Source organism: Helicoverpa armigera, chromosome 26 (genome assembly GCF_030705265.1).
Source record: "Helicoverpa armigera isolate CAAS_96S chromosome 26, ASM3070526v1, whole genome shotgun sequence".
Classification (NCBI taxonomy): domain Eukaryota; kingdom Metazoa; phylum Arthropoda; class Insecta; order Lepidoptera; family Noctuidae; genus Helicoverpa; species Helicoverpa armigera.
In genome coordinates, this window is record NC_087145.1 from 5,044,064 (window position 1) to 5,066,075 (window position 22,012).

General features: G+C 35.8%; 1 protein-coding gene across 1 annotated transcript in view; it reads right to left on the bottom strand.

The window, feature by feature from the left end:
* The window catches only part of LOC110372408 (dual specificity protein phosphatase CDC14A), a 168,351-nt gene extending 150,245 nt beyond the window's left edge, over window positions 1–18,106 (bottom strand). Inside the window, exon 1 of the mRNA XM_064041695.1 lies at window positions 17,434–18,106. The gene's annotated coding sequence lies outside the window, so the exon portion shown is untranslated. The remainder of the gene's footprint in view (window positions 1–17,433) is intronic.
* Between the last annotated feature and the right edge of the window lie 3,906 nt (window positions 18,107–22,012).

Here is a 22,012-nt window from a genome sequence, read left to right on the forward strand (position 1 = left end):
GGAACCTATTTCAATCACTCCCACTACTGGGTAAATAAGACAGGCTTTGTAAAGCGACTGTTCATGTGGAATATTAGAACCGGTTTTCTCCGGACCCCAAGGACTGATTTCAAAAATATTTTGATTTCATGTTAAGAGTGAAGTAAAGAACCTACTTTGACCACTCCCACTACTGGGCAAATGCCAAAGGCTTTGTTAAGTGACTATCTGAGGAGAACATTTGAATCAGTTTTTTTCTCGGGTCTCCTTTGACCGATTTCAAAAATATTTTAATTTCATGTTAAAAGTGAAGTAAGGAACCTATTTCAATCACTCCCACTACTGGGTAAATAAGACAGGCTTTGTAAAGCGACTGTTCATGTGGAATATTAGAACCGGGTTTTCTCCGGACCCCAAGGACTGATTTCAAAAATATTTTGATTTCATGTTAAGAGTGAAGTAAAGAACCTACTTTGACCACTGCCACTACTGGGCAAATGCCAAAGGCTTTGTTAAGTGACTATCTGAGGAGAACATTTGAATCAGTTTTTTTCTCGGGTCTCCTTTGACCGATTTCAAAAATATTTTAATTTCATGTTAAAAGTGAAGTAAGGAACCTATTTCAATCACTCCCACTACTGGGTAAATAAGACAGGCTTTGTAAAGCGACTGTTCATGTGGAATATTAGAACCGGGTTTTCTCCGGACCCCAAGGACTGATTTCAAAAATATTTTGATTTCATGTTAAGAGTGAAGTAAAGAACCTACTTTGACCACTCCCAGTACTGGGCAAATGCCAAAGACTTTGTTAAGTGACTATCTGAGGAGAACATTTGAATCAGTTTTTTTCTCGGGTCTCCTTTGACCGATTTCAAAAATATTTTAATTTCATGTTAAAAGTGAAGTAAGGAACCTATTTCAATCACTCCCACTACTGGGTAAATAAGACAGGCTTTGTAAAGCGACTGTTCATGTGGAATATTAGAACCGGGTTTCTCCGGACCCCAAGGACTGATTTCAAAAATATTTTGATTTCATGTTAAGAGTGAAGTAAAGAACCTACTTTGACCACTCCCAGTACTGGGCAAATGCCAAAGACTTTGTTAAGTGACTATCTGAGGAGAACATTTGAATCAGTTTTTTTCTCGGGTCTCCTTTGACCGATTTCAAAAATATTTTAATTTCATGTTAAAAGTGAAGTAAGGAACCTATTTCAATCACTCCCACTACTGGGTAAATAAGACAGGCTTTGTAAAGCGACTGTTCATGTGGAATATTAGAACCGGGTTTTCTCCGGACCCCAAGGACTGATTTCAAAAATATTTTGATTTCATGTTAAGAGTGAAGTAAAGAACCTACTTTGACCACTCCCAGTACTGGGCAAATGCCAAAGACTTTGTTAAGTGACTATCTGAGGAGAACATTTGAATCAGTTTTTCTCGGGTCTCCTTTGACCGATTTCAAAAATATTTTAATTTCATGTTAAAAGTGAAGTAAGGAACCTATTTCAATCACTCCCACTACTGGGTAAATAAGACAGGCTTTGTAAAGCGACTGTTCATGTGGAATATTAGAACCGGGTTTTCTCCGGACCCCAAGGACTGATTTCAAAAATATTTTGATTTCATGTTAAGAGTGAAGTAAAGAACCTACTTTGACCACTCCCACTACTGGGCAAATGCCAAAGGCTTTGTTAAGTGACTATCTGAGGAGAACATTTGAATCAGTTTTTCTCGGGTCTCCTTTGACCGATTTCAAAAATATTTTAATTTCATGTTAAAAGTGAAGTAAGGAACCTATTTCAATCACTCCCACTACTGGGTAAATAAGACAGGCTTTGTAAAGCGACTGTTCATGTGGAATATTAGAACCGGGTTTTCTCCGGACCCCAAGGACTGATTTCAAAAATATTTTGATTTCATGTTAAGAGTGAAGTAAAGAACCTACTTTGACCACTCCCAGTACTGGGCAAATGCCAAAGACTTTGTTAAGTGACTATCTGAGGAGAACATTTGAATCAGTTTTTCTCGGGTCTCCTTTGACCGATTTCAAAAATATTTTAATTTCATGTTAAAAGTGAAGTAAGGAACCTATTTCAATCACTCCCACTACTGGGTAAATAAGACAGGCTTTGTAAAGCGACTGTTCATGTGGAATATTAGAACCGGGTTTTCTCCGGACCCCAAGGACTGATTTCAAAAATATTTTGATTTCATGTTAAGAGTGAAGTAAAGAACCTACTTTGACCACTCCCAGTACTGGGCAAATGCCAAAGACTTTGTTAAGTGACTATCTGAGGAGAACATTTGAATCAGTTTTTTTCTCGGGTCTCCTTTGACCGATTTCAAAAATATTTTAATTTCATGTTAAAAGTGAAGTAAGGAACCTATTTCAATCACTCCCACTACTGGGTAAATAAGACAGGCTTTGTAAAGCGACTGTTCATGTGGAATATTAGAACCGGGTTTTCTCCGGACCCCAAGGACTGATTTCAAAAATATTTTGATTTCATGTTAAGAGTGAAGTAAAGAACCTACTTTGACCACTGCCACTACTGGGCAAATGCCAAAGGCTTTGTTAAGTGACTATCTGAGGAGAACATTTGAATCAGTTTTTTCTCGGTCTCCTTTGACCGATTTCAAAAATATTTTAATTTCATGTTAAAAGTGAAGTAAGGAACCTATTTCAATCACTCCCACTACTGGGTAAATAAGACAGGCTTTGTAAAGCGACTGTTCATGTGGAATATTAGAACCGGGTTTTCTCCGACCCCAAGGACTGATTTCAAAAATATTTTGATTTCATGTTAAGAGTGAAGTAAAGAACCTACTTTGACCACTCCCAGTACTGGGCAAATGCCAAAGACTTTGTTAAGTGACTATCTGAGGAGAACATTTGAATCAGTTTTTTCTCGGTCTCCTTTGACCGATTTCAAAAATATTTTAATTTCATGTTAAAAGTGAAGTAAGGAACCTATTTCAATCACTCCCACTACTGGGTAAATAAGACAGGCTTTGTAAAGCGACTGTTCATGTGGAATATTAGAACCGGGTTTTCTCCGACCCCAAGGACTGATTTCAAAAATATTTTGATTTCATGTTAAGAGTGAAGTAAAGAACCTACTTTGACCACTGCCACTACTGGGCAAATGCCAAAGGCTTTGTTAAGTGACTATCTGAGGAGAACATTTGAATCAGTTTTTCTCGGTCTCCTTTGACCGATTTCAAAAATATTTTAATTTCATGTTAAAAGTGAAGTAAGGAACCTATTTCAATCACTCCCACTACTGGGTAAATAAGACAGGCTTTGTAAAGCGACTGTTCATGTGGAATATTAGAACCGGGTTTTCTCCGGACCCCAAGGACTGATTTCAAAAATATTTTGATTTCATGTTAAGAGTGAAGTAAAGAACCTACTTTGACCACTCCCAGTACTGGGCAAATGCCAAAGACTTTGTTAAGTGACTATCTGAGGAGAACATTTGAATCAGTTTTTTTCTCGGGTCTCCTTTGACCGATTTCAAAAATATTTTAATTTCATGTTAAAAGTGAAGTAAGGAACCTATTTCAATCACTCCCACTACTGGGTAAATAAGACAGGCTTTGTAAAGCGACTGTTCATGTGGAATATTAGAACCGGGTTTTCTCCGACCCCAAGGACTGATTTCAAAAATATTTTGATTTCATGTTAAGAGTGAAGTAAAGAACCTACTTTGACCACTGCCACTACTGGGCAAATGCCAAAGGCTTTGTTAAGTGACTATCTGAGGAGAACATTTGAATCAGTTTTTTTCTCGGGGTCTCCTTTGACCGATTTCAAAAATATTTTAATTTCATGTTAAAAGTGAATTAAGGAACCTATTTCAATCACTCCCACTACTGGGTAAATAAGACAGGCTTTGTAAAGCGACTGTTCATGTGGAATATTAGAACCGGGTTTTCTCGGACCCCAAGGACTGATTTCAAAAATATTTTGATTTCATGTTAAGAGTGAAGTAAAGAACCTACTTTGACCACTCCCAGTACTGGGCAAATGCCAAAGACTTTGTTAAGTGACTATCTGAGGAGAACATTTGAATCAGTTTTTCTCGGTCTCCTTTGACCGATTTCAAAAATATTTTAATTTCATGTTAAAAGTGAAGTAAGGAACCTATTTCAATCACTCCCACTACTGGGTAAATAAGACAGGCTTTGTAAAGCGACTGTTCATGTGGAATATTAGAACCGGGTTTTCTCCGACCCCAAGGACTGATTTCAAAAATATTTTGATTTCATGTTAAGAGTGAAGTAAAGAACCTACTTTGACCACTCCCACTACTGGGCAAATGCCAAAGGCTTTGTTAAGTGACTATCTGAGGAGAACATTTGAATCAGTTTTTTCTCGGGTCTCCTTTGACCGATTTCAAAAATATTTTAATTTCATGTTAAAAGTGAAGTAAGGAACCTATTTCAATCACTCCCACTACTGGGTAAATAAGACAGGCTTTGTAAAGCGACTGTTCATGTGGAATATTAGAACCGGGTTTTCTCCGACCCCAAGGACTGATTTCAAAAATATTTTGATTTCATGTTAAGAGTGAAGTAAAGAACCTACTTTGACCACTGCCACTACTGGGCAAATGCCAAAGGCTTTGTTAAGTGACTATCTGAGGAGAACATTTGAATCAGTTTTTTCTCGGTCTCCTTTGACCGATTTCAAAAATATTTTAATTTCATGTTAAAAGTGAAGTAAGGAACCTATTTCAATCACTCCCACTACTGGGTAAATAAGACAGGCTTTGTAAAGCGACTGTTCATGTGGAATATTAGAACCGGGTTTTCTCCGACCCCAAGGACTGATTTCAAAAATATTTTGATTTCATGTTAAGAGTGAAGTAAAGAACCTACTTTGACCACTCCCAGTACTGGGCAAATGCCAAAGACTTTGTTAAGTGACTATCTGAGGAGAACATTTGAATCAGTTTTTTCTCGGTCTCCTTTGACCGATTTCAAAAATATTTTAATTTCATGTTAAAAGTGAAGTAAGGAACCTATTTCAATCACTCCCACTACTGGGTAAATAAGACAGGCTTTGTAAAGCGACTGTTCATGTGGAATATTAGAACCGGGTTTTCTCCGACCCCAAGGACTGATTTCAAAAATATTTTGATTTCATGTTAAGAGTGAAGTAAAGAACCTACTTTGACCACTCCCAGTACTGGGCAAATGCCAAAGACTTTGTTAAGTGACTATCTGAGGAGAACATTTGAATCAGTTTTTTCTCGGTCTCCTTTGACCGATTTCAAAAATATTTTAATTTCATGTTAAAAGTGAAGTAAGGAACCTATTTCAATCACTCCCACTACTGGGTAAATAAGACAGGCTTTGTAAAGCGACTGTTCATGTGGAATATTAGAACCGGGTTTTCTCCGGACCCCAAGGACTGATTTCAAAAATATTTTGATTTCATGTTAAGAGTGAAGTAAAGAACCTACTTTGACCACTCCCAGTACTGGGCAAATGCCAAAGACTTTGTTAAGTGACTATCTGAGGAGAACATTTGAATCAGTTTTTTCTCGGTCTCCTTTGACCGATTTCAAAAATATTTTAATTTCATGTTAAAAGTGAAGTAAGGAACCTATTTCAATCACTCCCACTACTGGGTAAATAAGACAGGCTTTGTAAAGCGACTGTTCATGTGGAATATTAGAACCGGTTTTCTCCGACCCCAAGGACTGATTTCAAAAATATTTTGATTTCATGTTAAGAGTGAAGTAAAGAACCTACTTTGACCACTCCCAGTACTGGGCAAATGCCAAAGACTTTGTTAAGTGACTATCTGAGGAGAACATTTGAATCAGTTTTTTTCTCGGGTCTCCTTTGACCGATTTCAAAAATATTTTAATTTCATGTTAAAAGTGAAGTAAGGAACCTATTTCAATCACTCCCACTACTGGGTAAATAAGACAGGCTTTGTAAAGCGACTGTTCATGTGGAATATTAGAACCGGGTTTTCTCCGACCCCAAGGACTGATTTCAAAAATATTTTGATTTCATGTTAAGAGTGAAGTAAAGAACCTACTTTGACCACTCCCACTACTGGGCAAATGCCAAAGGCTTTGTTAAGTGACTATCTGAGGAGAACATTTGAATCAGTTTTTCTCGGTCTCCTTTGACCGATTTCAAAAATATTTTAATTTCATGTTAAAAGTGAAGTAAGGAACCTATTTCAATCACTCCCACTACTGGGTAAATAAGACAGGCTTTGTAAAGCGACTGTTCATGTGGAATATTAGAACCGGGTTTTCTCCGACCCCAAGGACTGATTTCAAAAATATTTTGATTTCATGTTAAGAGTGAAGTAAAGAACCTACTTTGACCACTCCCAGTACTGGGCAAATGCCAAAGACTTTGTTAAGTGACTATCTGAGGAGAACATTTGAATCAGTTTTTTTCTCGGGTCTCCTTTGACCGATTTCAAAAATATTTTAATTTCATGTTAAAAGTGAAGTAAGGAACCTATTTCAATCACTCCCACTACTGGGTAAATAAGACAGGCTTTGTAAAGCGACTGTTCATGTGGAATATTAGAACCGGGTTTTCTCCGGACCCCAAGGACTGATTTCAAAAATATTTTGATTTCATGTTAAGAGTGAAGTAAAGAACCTACTTTGACCACTCCCAGTACTGGGCAAATGCCAAAGACTTTGTTAAGTGACTATCTGAGGAGAACATTTGAATCAGTTTTTCTCGGGTCTCCTTTGACCGATTTCAAAAATATTTTAATTTCATGTTAAAAGTGAAGTAAGGAACCTATTTCAATCACTCCCACTACTGGGTAAATAAGACAGGCTTTGTAAAGCGACTGTTCATGTGGAATATTAGAACCGGGTTTTCTCCGACCCCAAGGACTGATTTCAAAAATATTTTGATTTCATGTTAAGAGTGAAGTAAAGAACCTACTTTGACCACTGCCACTACTGGGCAAATGCCAAAGGCTTTGTTAAGTGACTATCTGAGGAGAACATTTGAATCAGTTTTTTTCTCGGGTCTCCTTTGACCGATTTCAAAAATATTTTAATTTCATGTTAAAAGTGAAGTAAGGAACCTATTTCAATCACTCCCACTACTGGGTAAATAAGACAGGCTTTGTAAAGCGACTGTTCATGTGGAATATTAGAACCGGGTTTTCTCCGGACCCCAAGGACTGATTTCAAAAATATTTTGATTTCATGTTAAGAGTGAAGTAAAGAACCTACTTTGACCACTCCCAGTACTGGGCAAATGCCAAAGACTTTGTTAAGTGACTATCTGAGGAGAACATTTGAATCAGTTTTTCTCGGGTCTCCTTTGACCGATTTCAAAAATATTTTAATTTCATGTTAAAAGTGAAGTAAGGAACCTATTTCAATCACTCCCACTACTGGGTAAATAAGACAGGCTTTGTAAAGCGACTGTTCATGTGGAATATTAGAACCGGGTTTTCTCCGGACCCCAAGGACTGATTTCAAAAATATTTTGATTTCATGTTAAGAGTGAAGTAAAGAACCTACTTTGACCACTGCCACTACTGGGCAAATGCCAAAGGCTTTGTTAAGTGACTATCTGAGGAGAACATTTGAATCAGTTTTTTTCTCGGGTCTCCTTTGACCGATTTCAAAAATATTTTAATTTCATGTTAAAAGTGAAGTAAGGAACCTATTTCAATCACTCCCACTACTGGGTAAATAAGACAGGCTTTGTAAAGCGACTGTTCATGTGGAATATTAGAACCGGGTTTTCTCCGGACCCCAAGGACTGATTTCAAAAATATTTTGATTTCATGTTAAGAGTGAAGTAAAGAACCTACTTTGACCACTCCCAGTACTGGGCAAATGCCAAAGACTTTGTTAAGTGACTATCTGAGGAGAACATTTGAATCAGTTTTTCTCGGTCTCCTTTGACCGATTTCAAAAATATTTTAATTTCATGTTAAAAGTGAAGTAAGGAACCTATTTCAATCACTCCCACTACTGGGTAAATAAGACAGGCTTTGTAAAGCGACTGTTCATGTGGAATATTAGAACCGGGTTTTCTCCGACCCCAAGGACTGATTTCAAAAATATTTTGATTTCATGTTAAGAGTGAAGTAAAGAACCTACTTTGACCACTCCCAGTACTGGGCAAATGCCAAAGACTTTGTTAAGTGACTATCTGAGGAGAACATTTGAATCAGTTTTTTTCTCGGGTCTCCTTTGACCGATTTCAAAAATATTTTAATTTCATGTTAAAAGTGAAGTAAGGAACCTATTTCAATCACTCCCACTACTGGGTAAATAAGACAGGCTTTGTAAAGCGACTGTTCATGTGGAATATTAGAACCGGTTTTCTCCGACCCCAAGGACTGATTTCAAGAATATTTTGATTTCATGTTAAGAGTGAAGTAAAGAACCTACTTTGACCACTCCCACTACTGGGTAAATGCCAAAGGCTTTGTTAAGTGACTATCTGAGGAGAACATTTGAATCAGTTTTTCTCGGTCTCCTTTGACCGATTTCAAAAATATTTTAATTTCATGTTAAAAGTGAAGTAAGGAACCTATTTCAATCACTCCCACTACTGGGTAAATAAGACAGGCTTTGTAAAGCGACTGTTCATGTGGAATATTAGAACCGGTTTTCTCCGACCCCAAGGACTGATTTCAAAAATATTTTGATTTCATGTTAAGAGTGAAGTAAAGAGCCTACTTTGACCACTCCCAGTACTGGGCAAATGCCAAAGACTTTGTTAAGTGACTATCTGAGGAGAACATTTGAATCAGTTTTTTCTCGGTCTCCTTTGACCGATTTCAAAAATATTTTAATTTCATGTTAAAAGTGAAGTAAGGAACCTATTTCAATCACTCCCACTACTGGGTAAATAAGACAGGCTTTGTAAAGCGACTGTTCATGTGGAATATTAGAACCGGTTTTCTCCGACCCCAAGGACTGATTTCAAAAATATTTTGATTTCATGTTAAGAGTGAAGTAAAGAACCTACTTTGACCACTCCCAGTACTGGGCAAATGCCAAAGACTTTGTTAAGTGACTATCTGAGGAGAACATTTGAATCAGTTTTTCTCGGTCTCCTTTGACCGATTTCAAAAATATTTTAATTTCATGTTAAAAGTGAAGTAAGGAACCTATTTCAATCACTCCCACTACTGGGTAAATAAGACAGGCTTTGTAAAGCGACTGTTCATGTGGAATATTAGAACCGGGTTTTCTCCGACCCCAAGGACTGATTTCAAAAATATTTTGATTTCATGTTAAGAGTGAAGTAAAGAACCTACTTTGACCACTGCCACTACTGGGCAAATGCCAAAGGCTTTGTTAAGTGACTATCTGAGGAGAACATTTGAATCAGTTTTTTCTCGGTCTCCTTTGACCGATTTCAAAAATATTTTAATTTCATGTTAAAAGTGAAGTAAGGAACCTATTTCAATCACTCCCACTACTGGGTAAATAAGACAGGCTTTGTAAAGCGACTGTTCATGTGGAATATTAGAACCGGGTTTTCTCCGACCCCAAGGACTGATTTCAAAAATATTTTGATTTCATGTTAAGAGTGAAGTAAAGAACCTACTTTGACCACTCCCAGTACTGGGCAAATGCCAAAGACTTTGTTAAGTGACTATCTGAGGAGAACATTTGAATCAGTTTTTCTCGGGTCTCCTTTGACCGATTTCAAAAATATTTTAATTTCATGTTAAAAGTGAAGTAAGGAACCTATTTCAATCACTCCCACTACTGGGTAAATAAGACAGGCTTTGTAAAGCGACTGTTCATGTGGAATATTAGAACCGGGTTTTCTCCGGACCCCAAGGACTGATTTCAAAAATATTTTGATTTCATGTTAAGAGTGAAGTAAAGAACCTACTTTGACCACTGCCACTACTGGGCAAATGCCAAAGGCTTTGTTAAGTGACTATCTGAGGAGAACATTTGAATCAGTTTTTTTCTCGGGTCTCCTTTGACCGATTTCAAAAATATTTTAATTTCATGTTAAAAGTGAAGTAAGGAACCTATTTCAATCACTCCCACTACTGGGTAAATAAGACAGGCTTTGTAAAGCGACTGTTCATGTGGAATATTAGAACCGGGTTTTCTCCGACCCCAAGGACTGATTTCAAAAATATTTTGATTTCATGTTAAGAGTGAAGTAAAGAACCTACTTTGACCACTCCCAGTACTGGGCAAATGCCAAAGACTTTGTTAAGTGACTATCTGAGGAGAACATTTGAATCAGTTTTTTCTCGGTCTCCTTTGACCGATTTCAAAAATATTTTAATTTCATGTTAAAAGTGAAGTAAGGAACCTATTTCAATCACTCCCACTACTGGGTAAATAAGACAGGCTTTGTAAAGCGACTGTTCATGTGGAATATTAGAACCGGTTTTCTCCGGACCCCAAGGACTGATTTCAAAAATATTTTGATTTCATGTTAAGAGTGAAGTAAAGAACCTACTTTGACCACTGCCACTACTGGGCAAATGCCAAAGGCTTTGTTAAGTGACTATCTGAGGAGAACATTTGAATCAGTCAGTTTTTCTCGGTCTCCTTTGACCGATTTCAAAAATATTTTAATTTCATGTTAAAAGTGAAGTAAGGAACCTATTTCAATCACTCCCACTACTGGGTAAATAAGACAGGCTTTGTAAAGCGACTGTTCATGTGGAATATTAGAACCGGGTTTTCTCCGGACCCCAAGGACTGATTTCAAAAATATTTTGATTTCATGTTAAGAGTGAAGTAAAGAACCTACTTTGACCACTCCCACTACTGGGCAAATGCCAAAGGCTTTGTTAAGTGACTATCTGAGGAGAACATTTGAATCAGTTTTTCTCGGGTCTCCTTTGACCGATTTCAAAAATATTTTAATTTCATGTTAAAAGTGAAGTAAGGAACCTATTTCAATCACTCCCACTACTGGGTAAATAAGACAGGCTTTGTAAAGCGACTGTTCATGTGGAATATTAGAACCGGGTTTTCTCGGACCCCAAGGACTGATTTCAAAAATATTTTGATTTCATGTTAAGAGTGAAGTAAAGAACCTACTTTGACCACTCCCAGTACTGGGCAAATGCCAAAGACTTTGTTAAGTGACTATCTGAGGAGAACATTTGAATCAGTTTTTTTCTCGGGTCTCCTTTGACCGATTTCAAAAATATTTTAATTTCATGTTAAAAGTGAAGTAAGGAACCTATTTCAATCACTCCCACTACTGGGTAAATAAGACAGGCTTTGTAAAGCGACTGTTCATGTGGAATATTAGAACCGGGTTTTCTCCGGACCCCAAGGACTGATTTCAAAAATATTTTGATTTCATGTTAAGAGTGAAGTAAAGAACCTACTTTGACCACTCCCAGTACTGGGCAAATGCCAAAGACTTTGTTAAGTGACTATCTGAGGAGAACATTTGAATCAGTTTTTTTCTCGGGTCTCCTTTGACCGATTTCAAAAATATTTTAATTTCATGTTAAAAGTGAAGTAAGGAACCTATTTCAATCACTCCCACTACTGGGTAAATAAGACAGGCTTTGTAAAGCGACTGTTCATGTGGAATATTAGAACCGGGTTTTCTCCGGACCCCAAGGACTGATTTCAAAAATATTTTGATTTCATGTTAAGAGTGAAGTAAAGAACCTACTTTGACCACTGCCACTACTGGGCAAATGCCAAAGGCTTTGTTAAGTGACTATCTGAGGAGAACATTTGAATCAGTTTTTCTCGGTCTCCTTTGACCGATTTCAAAAATATTTTAATTTCATGTTAAAAGTGAAGTAAGGAACCTATTTCAATCACTCCCACTACTGGGTAAATAAGACAGGCTTTGTAAAGCGACTGTTCATGTGGAATATTAGAACCGGTTTTCTCCGGACCCCAAGGACTGATTTCAAAAATATTTTGATTTCATGTTAAGAGTGAAGTAAAGAACCTACTTTGACCACTGCCACTACTGGGCAAATGCCAAAGGCTTTGTTAAGTGACTATCTGAGGAGAACATTTGAATCAGTTTTTTCTCGGTCTCCTTTGACCGATTTCAAAAATATTTTAATTTCATGTTAAAAGTGAAGTAAGGAACCTATTTCAATCACTCCCACTACTGGGTAAATAAGACAGGCTTTGTAAAGCGACTGTTCATGTGGAATATTAGAACCGGGTTTTCTCCGGACCCCAAGGACTGATTTCAAAAATATTTTGATTTCATGTTAAGAGTGAAGTAAAGAACCTACTTTGACCACTCCCAGTACTGGGCAAATGCCAAAGACTTTGTTAAGTGACTATCTGAGGAGAACATTTGAATCAGTTTTTTCTCGGTCTCCTTTGACCGATTTCAAAAATATTTTAATTTCATGTTAAAAGTGAAGTAAGGAACCTATTTCAATCACTCCCACTACTGGGTAAATAAGACAGGCTTTGTAAAGCGACTGTTCATGTGGAATATTAGAACCGGGTTTTCTCCGACCCCAAGGACTGATTTCAAAAATATTTTGATTTCATGTTAAGAGTGAAGTAAAGAACCTACTTTGACCACTGCCACTACTGGGCAAATGCCAAAGGCTTTGTTAAGTGACTATCTGAGGAGAACATTTGAATCAGTTTTTCTCGGTCTCCTTTGACCGATTTCAAAAATATTTTAATTTCATGTTAAAAGTGAAGTAAGGAACCTATTTCAATCACTCCCACTACTGGGTAAATAAGACAGGCTTTGTAAAGCGACTGTTCATGTGGAATATTAGAACCGGTTTTCTCCGGACCCCAAGGACTGATTTCAAAAATATTTTGATTTCATGTTAAGAGTGAAGTAAAGAACCTACTTTGACCACTCCCACTACTGGGTAAATGCCAAAGGCTTTGTTAAGTGACTATCTGAGGAGAACATTTGAATCAGTTTTTTTCTCGGGTCTCCTTTGACCGATTTCAAAAATATTTTAATTTCATGTTAAAAGTGAAGTAAGGAACCTATTTCAATCACTCCCACTACTGGGTAAATAAGACAGGCTTTGTAAAGCGACTGTTCATGTGGAATATTAGAACCGGGTTTTCTCCGGACCCCAAGGACTGATTTCAAAAATATTTTGATTTCATGTTAAGAGTGAAGTAAAGAACCTACTTTGACCACTGCCACTACTGGGCAAATGCCAAAGGCTTTGTTAAGTGACTATCTGAGGAGAACATTTGAATCAGTTTTTCTCGGTCTCCTTTGACCGATTTCAAAAATATTTTAATTTCATGTTAAAAGTGAAGTAAGGAACCTATTTCAATCACTCCCACTACTGGGTAAATAAGACAGGCTTTGTAAAGCGACTGTTCATGTGGAATATTAGAACCGGGTTTTCTCCGGACCCCAAGGACTGATTTCAAAAATATTTTGATTTCATGTTAAGAGTGAAGTAAAGAACCTACTTTGACCACTCCCAGTACTGGGCAAATGCCAAAGACTTTGTTAAGTGACTATCTGAGGAGAACATTTGAATCAGTTTTTTCTCGGTCTCCTTTGACCGATTTCAAAAATATTTTAATTTCATGTTAAAAGTGAAGTAAGGAACCTATTTCAATCACTCCCACTACTGGGTAAATAAGACAGGCTTTGTAAAGCGACTGTTCATGTGGAATATTAGAACCGGTTTTCTCCGGACCCCAAGGACTGATTTCAAAAATATTTTGATTTCATGTTAAGAGTGAAGTAAAGAACCTACTTTGACCACTGCCACTACTGGGCAAATGCCAAAGGCTTTGTTAAGTGACTATCTGAGGAGAACATTTGAATCAGTTTTTTTCTCGGGTCTCCTTTGACCGATTTCAAAAATATTTTAATTTCATGTTAAAAGTAAAGTAAGGAACCTATTTCAATCACTCCCACTACTGGGTAAATAAGACAGGCTTTGTAAAGCGACTGTTCATGTGGAATATTAGAACCGGGTTTTCTCCGGACCCCAAGGACTGATTTCAAAAATATTTTGATTTCATGTTAAGAGTGAAGTAAAGAACCTACTTTGACCACTGCCACTACTGGGCAAATGCCAAAGGCTTTGTTAAGTGACTATCTGAGGAGAACATTTGAATCAGTTTTTTCTCGGTCTCCTTTGACTGATTTCAAAAATATTTTAATTTCATGTTAAAAGTGAATTAAGGAACCTATTTCAATCACTCCCACTACTGGGTAAATAAGACAGGCTTTGTAAAGCGACTGTTCATGTGGAATATTAGAACCGGGTTTTCTCCGGACCCCAAGGACTGATTTCAAAAATATTTTGATTTCATGTTAAGAGTGAAGTAAAGAACCTACTTTGACCACTCCCAGTACTGGGCAAATGCCAAAGACTTTGTTAAGTGACTATCTGAGGAGAACATTTGAATCAGTTTTTTCTCGGTCTCCTTTGACCGATTTCAAAAATATTTTAATTTCATGTTAAAAGTGAATTAAGGAACCTATTTCAATCACTCCCACTACTGGGTAAATAAGACAGGCTTTGTAAAGCGACTGTTCATGTGGAATATTAGAACCGGGTTTTCTCCGGACCCCAAGGACTGATTTCAAAAATATTTTGATTTCATGTTAAGAGTGAAGTAAAGAACCTACTTTGACCACTGCCACTACTGGGCAAATGCCAAAGGCTTTGTTAAGTGACTATCTGAGGAGAACATTTGAATCAGTTTTTCTCGGTCTCCTTTGACCGATTTCAAAAATATTTTAATTTCATGTTAAAAGTGAAGTAAGGAACCTATTTCAATCACTCCCACTACTGGGTAAATAAGACAGGCTTTGTAAAGCGACTGTTCATGTGGAATATTAGAACCGGGTTTTCTCCGGACCCCAAGGACTGATTTCAAAAATATTTTGATTTCATGTTAAGAGTGAAGTAAAGAACCTACTTTGACCACTCCCAGTACTGGGAAAATGCCAAAGACTTTGTTAAGTGACTATCTGAGGAGAACATTTGAATCAGTTTTTTTCTCGGGTCTCCTTTGACCGATTTCAAAAATATTTTAATTTCATGTTAAAAGTGAATTAAGGAACCTATTTCAATCACTCCCACTACTGGGTAAATAAGACAGGCTTTGTAAAGCGACTGTTCATGTGGAATATTAGAACCGGTTTTCTCCGGACCCCAAGGACTGATTTCAAAAATATTTTGATTTCATGTTAAGAGTGAAGTAAAGAACCTACTTTGACCACTCCCAGTACTGGGCAAATGCCAAAGACTTTGTTAAGTGACTATCTGAGGAGAACATTTGAATCAGTTTTTTTCTCGGGTCTCCTTTGACCGATTTCAAAAATATTTTAATTTCATGTTAAAAGTGAATTAAGGAACCTATTTCAATCACTCCCACTACTGGGTAAATAAGACAGGCTTTGTAAAGCGATTGTTCATGTGGAATATTAGAACCGGTTTTTCTCCGGACCCCAGGGGCCGATTTCAAAAATATTTGGATTTCATGTTAAGAGTGAAGTAAAGAACCTATTTTGACCACTCCCACTACTGGGAAAATGCCAAAGACTTTGTTAAGTGACTATCTAAGGAGAACATTTGAATCGGTTTTTCGCGGGACCCCTGGGACCGATTTCAAAAATATTTTAATTTTGTGTTAAGATTGAAGTAAAGAACCTACTTTGACCACTCTTACTACTGGGCAAATGGCTCAGGCCTTGTTAAGTGACTCTTCGTGGAGAATATTTGAACCGGTTTTCCTCAGGACCCCAGGGAGCGATTTCAAAAATATTTGCATTACGTGTTCAGAGTGCACTAAGGAACCCCCTGGAACTACTCCCATTGCTGGGCAAACTATGAGCCCAGACCCTGGCATTGTCCTTTACAAACGTTTTCGTTATCGAAGAGACACAAAAAATTTAGTGAAATAACAAGATACTTATTATACCTATCTATGAAGAATAAACGTACCTAAATATTACAGCCTTTTATGCAATAAATTACTACTTCCTTATTAAGTAAGATAGATGAAAAATACTTATTCCTTATACCTGGTTATACATACAGCAATTTTCGTTTGCAATTCAGTAAACCAAACAATAACAATTTATTACGACAATGCAAACAGGTGAATTCCAATGCCATCAGAGGAATATTGTCAGAAATGAAGAACGCTTTTTAATTTTAGTGCTGAGCTAAGAACTGCATACTAACTTAGTCATCGGACATTACGTACTGCAAAATTATTACTACGTTACACAATGGTATGCTGTTCTGAGTTATTGCTAAATAGCAATAAAGTATTAGAATTATCTTTTAGCAGCAAACAGACCTGTGTTTAAGAGGTTTTAATGAGATACATCATTCGTTGAATGCTTGTATACCAATGTGGTTTTAAGTATTTGTGTGATTGTACAGTTCAGTTGAAGCTCCTATTTAATCTAAAAATATTGGAATATCCAAGAGAATTTACCAGTGAAATCAACCTGCTTAAATTCATATTGCTTTCACAACAGTCATATAAAAATATTACAAAATTGTAGTCCTTACTGACGCACATAAGCACAAAAGACATTATAGAAAACATTGCTTAATATACTTTCCCCGCTTAGATAGATAAAATAAAATGCAAGTATGATACAGCTCAATTGGTAAAGACTGGTGTAGTTTCCATAAATGACCATAAGTTAGAAAGTGGCCCAATCAGTTAATTACTAATGAGGTTGTTTGTTGTATAATGTTTCCTGACTGCATTTGATGTAGTTAGGGTTTCTATTTACATGTACCTTGTTATAATTTCAAATGTAAATAATTTGTGTATCACATGAAAAATCTTTGGCTAGTATGAACTAATTAATTTATTCAGTCTGTATGGTAGAAACAGCATTTAGTGTTTAAGTAAAGAATACTTATTGGAATAAGGTTTGGTTTAATAGCATTTTAATAGCTTTAAAATTAAATTGGCTTAACTTCAATTACCTATAGTTAATGGTTAATTAGTAAATTAAATGATGCATTTAATGGTTGTTTATGTACTAAAATAGTATTTAAAAATATAAATTTCGAATCTATAGCCAAGGTAACAAGAGTAGAGACTAATAAGGCATAAACAAGGCGGTCCAAGGTTTGCCAAATAAAATTGATTTGTTTCAATTTGCTTACAAAATGTGAATGATGGAAAATGATACTCAGGTCAAGATTAACACTCAAATATATTGTATTAGAACTTATTGGCTTTAGTTTTCCAATAATAAACAACTTAGAAATTGAAATAGGTGTTCAAACATTCACATGTAGAAATGAAACACAATTTAGCACATGTTAAATGATTGCTTTAGTTTTGCTAATACAGCCAAACAAATATGTTATACCTAGATTATAGAATCATTTGGCAATAAATTGTTATTGCATTCTCGTTAAAAAGAGATCGACAAAAAAATTTAATCAATGTAACCTCTAGAAATCTACAAAATACCAAATGACATTGAGATACACAAATAATTATAAATACGTGTTACGCACCAGTTTGCAGAGTTGAAGAACATCAGGTTTCTTAACAAAGTAGCCTTGAGTGTTGACGGAATTCTGTAGTTTGGCCAGCAAAACAGAAACACTACACAACACCTCCAGACTGACTCATTCAGACACACAGACGCACAGATTTCAGCAAAATAAACACTTTAACTTAGATTTAAAATAGCAGAGCATAAGTTAACGACACGACACGTTGGTATTTCTCATAATTTTGCTCATTGTAATGTTTAGACGACGCAGTTCCTCAGTGGTTGTGCCGCGTAGGAGTCACTTTATTAAACAGCGTGGGTCGATGTCTTTACTCAGATGTAAGGTCAGCTCAGCTCGCACCGAATCCACGGAGCCTTCACATCCTAACACGACGATTGCATTCTATTTTGGTAGTTCTAATAGGCATACGCCGACAACCGCGGCAATCTTACGACTGAATTTTCACTGTATAATCGGTTGATAGGATGTAAACAGAAGCACCGGCCGTAACTACAGATCAGAATGCGATTGGATAAGGCGACACAAGGTCGCGAATACGCGTTCAGCTTGAATACTATTTAATTCAAATCAATTCTCTCCGTTTGGAGACTGACGTTTCATTTTATTTTATTCACTGGCGGAGCCGTTGGGGAACAAAACGGAAGACAATAAACCAGGGGGGAGACACTCCGTACATTTTGACAGCTAAGTGAATGAAGAGTCGCCACCTTTTATTTGGCCCGGAAACTATTTACTATCTAAAAGATACTTTAAATTACCAACAGATGGCACTACACTATAATCGTTTTTGTTTGTCAATATAAAATTATTTATGCAATATTAATTAGAGAAAAGTATGAGGAAAATATTAGACACTTAAAAAAAAGATAAAATAGGCGAATAAATTAAATACGGTTTGAAAAAGCACAAATATCAATTTTAATCTAAAAAGACCTGGTGTCGGTATTCCAAGTAACTTAACAAAACCGATCATCGATCAGATCATAACAAAATATCAATATGGCGGTTTTTGCATTCTGCGTACACGCGTATAAAAAGTAATAATACATAATAATTATTTGTTTTCCTTCGACCTTTTACTATATTAACGATGACATTTTCTATTAGGGTAAGTAGCATAATGTAACTATAACGATAACCAATGTTATAGTTACATGGTGCTATTTACCCTAATAGAAAATGTTATGAATATGATGCATATATATTTTTATAGCTATAGCTATGTAGGTAGTTCGGGGCCAATTTAGAGAGAGATGGCGCATTGACAAATAGGTTTGCATGATTATCACGCAAGAGGGCTCTCTTTTCCCTATATATTACTTTACTCTTTGCAATAAACTCGTTTTTAAGTTACCACAGATAGCGAATTAGTTTGCTGTCAAATTGTCAATGGCACATTCACAACGCCATCTATCATTTATTTGGGAACATACTGCTGCTTTTTTGCTGAGCTGATTGTCTATGGTTGGATGATTTAGGGTTTTATAGAGCTGCTAGATGACGCTGTTACAATAATTTAGCTCTCATTGTGAAAATAATTTAACCCCTCTGCTCGACAAGATTTTGACTTTACCGTTGATTCGGCGGGAATTTTGAATCGCGACATGGAAGTCAAAACTTTGTACTAACTTTCAACACATGAATTCTAAGTCCGTAATGCCTGATCAGAAGTATTTTAACTATAACTTTAGAGCTCACTTATTTGACAACAACGTGCAAAGGTCAAATGGGGTCAGTTAATTCAGAAAAAGATAATAATTACGGTGTTTTTAAGTCTATCGAAAAGTTAGGCATTTCAAATTTGGTGAAAACTTACCAATAAATAATCGCATCACTTTCTCAAACACAACACAAACGTCATATTTATAACATTTTCAATCCGTTGCAATACATTTCGTGCACTTATTTATGTTCAATAACTAAAAAATCAGCACATAAAATACACAATAAAAATGAACAATTTACAAGATCAAAGTCACAGACAAGATGTAGAGTTTGGAATGGAGTTTTTTTTTTTTCAATCAGCGGTGTGCATTCGATACCTAAATCGGATATTTATTATAAATAATCGAATACCAATTTTATATATACCTATTTTTTAATAGCAACTTATTTCAATTTTATTTTTAATTTTAAATTATAGGTTCAATTTGTTTTTGTTGTTAAGAAAAAAGATATTTAAGTTTTATGAAAGTTTTTAGCATTAAATTTTATATGTATTATTTATATTTTATTATTTATTTTTTTTATATTTTTATTTTGGTGTTGCGTCATTCGTAATAATTTTTAACTTTAATTGAATTTTTATTACCTATTACGGAATTTTAATTTATTCTTATATTATTTCTCAACAATTCTAAGACTTTTGTTTCGGCGGAGGGTAAGCCTGGTGTTCTGAAATATAATGCAATTTGTAACTACCAAAGTAATGTACTTATTTGATGATGAGAAACAATAATAATACCTAAGTAATTGATTGATTTTAAAGTCACCAAATATTTTTTACCGAATCCCAAAAAGAAGGTGGTTCTCAATTTGGATGTTTCTTTTTGGTCGAAAGGGTATATATCGTTCCCTCGACCTTCACTGGTCTCCATCATCAGGTCAGCTCAAAGCCTTCACTGTTGAATAGGCTACCAGGCAAACACCTGAGTGATAAGATTTCAACCTATGTATTTCTGCATCTTTCGAAAGTCACCCTCGATTTCTCAAGGTTCCATCATCAGATCCTGACCTGATGATAATGGGACCACCTCGGAAGTATACGCTATCAAACAAAAAAAATCATTAAAATCGATAAATAAATGGCTGAGTCATCGCGTAACAAACATACAAAAAAAAAACGGTCGAATTGAGAACCTCCGCTTTTTGGGAAGTCGGTTAAAAATAAGTCGGCGGCGGCCATCTTTCCATCTTGGACCAGCTTTCGATGAACAGCGAACTATTTGCCCTTTCAAACAATAAAATCGTCATAAAATTTTGCGATAACTACACCTTACTACGGCTCTCGTCAAATAGCTTTGCCGCTCAGTTAAAAAGTTGGAAGTAACGAATCGCCATTAAGTTTGGCAGGTCTACAGGAATCCTGCACATAAAACACCCGAAGAAATAAATAAGTCTTCATTTGCCGTCTTCAGAAACCCTAAAAACCGAAGATTTTTTTTATTCCGGCTACAACGTATTTTCTACCACTGATTTTCTAGCATTTTTTTCAAAATAAATTAAGTCATTTTACTTTTCCTAATTTGTTTTCAGATTATGGTAAGTATACAAACTTACTTCAACTTACTTCAAATCCACTTCATATTAATAATTTGAGTCACAAAAAGATTAAAAAATACATAAGATTAAACAAATTGATACAAAAAATTAAGAAAGTGTGTCATAAACATAAATCCACACATAAATTACATAATTTACTTAAAACTAAAGTTGACTTGAAAAATCAGTTAAATTTGTGCACTAACCAACTTTTACAAAGTAGGCTAATGTATGACCAAGACACACTAGTTCTGCAACAGGAAATGCTTGAACTGCAACGCGAATTAACAAAAATTACACACAAATATGAGATAGCCCAATATCAAGTAAAGGCACATATTTTCGCTACCGATGAGCTGCTCCAGTTAGGTAGTGAAAATATGGACCGTCTTGATTCTCTTAAAAATAAATATACCAACTGTACTTGTTCACAACCAGCAGTGCAAGCTGACCCAGAGTTAACTTCGCCTAGTACTATGCAGTCAGCAGTGAGCAGTGACATAATACCACCTGTTGTCAATGTTCAGTGCAATATTCCACCATCAAGCATTTCATATAATAATAATTCTGAAAATCAAAACAATATATCACAAATATTTTCTGATAGATTTGGTCTTGGTTTTGGTAAATTAATCTCTCAATATTGTAAAAGTAAAATAATAAACAATTGTTCACCCGGTGCCAGCTACAATGAGATAATAGAAACAATTAAATTGACAAACCTTAATACCACTTCAACTGCCATTATGCTATTTGGAGATAGTGTAGCAGTCAAAAAACAAAATATAATAGAAAGTGTTGAATCAATGATAAAATTAAATAATACAACACATTGCAAGTTTATAATCTGTGCCTTACCATATTCTAAAAATTTTACTATAGAACAAAATCAGTACATATTTAATTTAAACCTATTAATGTACAATATAACTAGGCAATACAATAATAGAATAATGTACTTTGATACAAATAAATTTATAAATAATTTTGTAGTGACAAATGATACAATGTATCTAAGTTTTTATTATAAACGACAAATTGCTATATTGATAGCAAATAATATACAAATTGACCCGGGTTCTACTACGGTAACCTCTTCTTTTAATAATATTAGTAGTTCTACTAATACAACTATTGATACACCTGATAGTTTAAACTACATGGTGCGACAAAGGGTGGGCCACATCAACTGAATGTTGTACATCAAAACATTCAGGGCCTTTCCGGCAAGGATCTAGAATTAAGTTTATTCATTGAGCATTATATGGTACAAGTAATGTGCATAACTGAGCACTGGCACAGAAATAGTGAAATA